General features: G+C 40.3%; 1 non-coding gene across 1 annotated transcript; it reads right to left on the bottom strand.

The window, feature by feature from the left end:
* Positions 1–215: 215 nt before the first annotated feature.
* trnal-cag (transfer RNA leucine (anticodon CAG)) lies at positions 216–298 on the bottom strand. The gene has a single exon. It is a non-coding gene; the product is annotated as a tRNA-Leu (tRNA).
* Positions 299–1,811: the final 1,513 nt, after the last annotated feature.

The raw sequence follows: 1,811 nt of genomic DNA, 5'->3' as shown, positions 1-1,811 counted from the left end.
ACACAATAGGGAAATACCATTTTGTCATAACATTGCACCTTAAACTTTTGGAGTCTGTCATCAAAATGATCTGTAATCTGTCTGTGCTTGTTTATAGTCATGACACAATGGTGGAACTTTGCATTGTTGAGGATTATGGGTTAGAATGGCCAGAAAACCATTGCATAGTTTATTCATTCATTCATTCCTCTTGGAGAAAGTCAAGAAATACTTGCTGTCAGAAGTGGGATTCAAACCCACACCTCCAGGAGAGACTGCGACCTGAACGCAGCGCCTTAGACCGCTCAGCCATCCCGACTGCATGTCATACCCAAATATCCTGGTTATCTTTGACATACAAGGTGGTATGGCTATTGGACTGCAACATTTATGGACACACAGGAGTTGACTGATGAGATGGGATGGAAGCGAAACCAATGAACGACAATTAAAAAGGATGACAAACACGCACAGGGAAGAAGTAAAGCAAGTAAAGACATAGGGAAAGGGGATTGAATCAAAAATAAAATCAGAAATAAAGTGCAAAAGTCCATGACACCTTGCCCAATAATGGGCTCCGCTTATGTTCCACAATGCTGGAGCTTGTGGCCCACACCTTGGACAGGATGTACCCAATATTTTGTTTCATGGTGAAGTTAATCCAAGGACTAACCACTTCAGTTCATATGCCCCACATCTGGGACTCTTTGTAACATGTAAGCAATGTAACAAGCCATTGTCCTCCTCACACTATATGATTACCGCTGCAAAAGGTGCCACTTTCTCACACATACACACACTGTTGTGAGAAGAATGGACAAGGCTATGAAGTAAAACATGGAGCGATAAAACAAACGGCCTGAGCCAAAATCTTGGCTGTGGTCCTACTTTATTCTAGATTACATCCAAAGCATAGTGAGCTAACTAGCTGTTGGCAAATGCATACCACAACTTATATTTGAAGGACAGAATTGTTCAGCATGACACCCAGCAGTGCAAAAAAAAAAAAGAAAAAAGCCTTGAGTGTTGCTACTCAGTAAACACATTCACGTTCATGAAGAACTCTGATGTCTCCTGTAAGTAAAACCTAATAGAAAGATGCAGTGAAGCCCACAAGGCCACTGCAAACAAACTAAACAAACATCTTTCTTTCCTCCATCCAAGGTTACATGGTCTCGGTTCAAACTTACTAGGGACTGCGATTTACATTTTAGCTGTTTATCGCTACAGTTCTCTCTTTAGGCGGAGATGCTGGATTCCAGCGGATGTTCACGAAGGGTATGTTTATAGCAGCTTTTCAGGGCATGGCCTTCATCTGTCACAGTGAGTAAAAGCACAACCTACACACCGTAAAATGGCTGAAAAATATCAGCTATTCAACAAGGACTTTTTTAGAGGACACGTCGCTTTGGTTTGATACTTATCAGCATGGTTTATCTGGCAGTGTAGTCAGTTTTCTTTTAGTTACATCATTAGAATTTCATGCTTTTGATTTAGTTTTTGTGGTTGTAGTGGCCGCATAAAGGCTGTACAGCTGTGCATTTGGGTCTAATGGATACTCGGTCAGGTGCTTGTGGTGTAAATATGGGCTTTTAAGGGTTATTATTTTGCAACACTGCAGCCACATGAGTTGAAGTCCCTACTCACTGAGTAATATATAGTCATTTATAAAATGCTTAAACAGTGCCAAAACTATGCCTAATACTTCACATCTATTAGTATAAAATATCTATGTTGTATCTCTGTCTGGAAGGGTCATATTTAGTACAATTTTGTGACCAACACGAATTTCAAATGCTGTAATAACAAAAATACACCCATTGTAATACGTC

The sequence above is a fragment of the Acanthochromis polyacanthus genome, chromosome 16, assembly GCF_021347895.1.
Source record: "Acanthochromis polyacanthus isolate Apoly-LR-REF ecotype Palm Island chromosome 16, KAUST_Apoly_ChrSc, whole genome shotgun sequence".
NCBI classification, from domain to species: domain Eukaryota; kingdom Metazoa; phylum Chordata; class Actinopteri; family Pomacentridae; genus Acanthochromis; species Acanthochromis polyacanthus.
The sequence above is the reverse complement of the archived record's forward strand: the minus strand, read 5'-3'. Positions and strand labels throughout refer to the sequence as shown.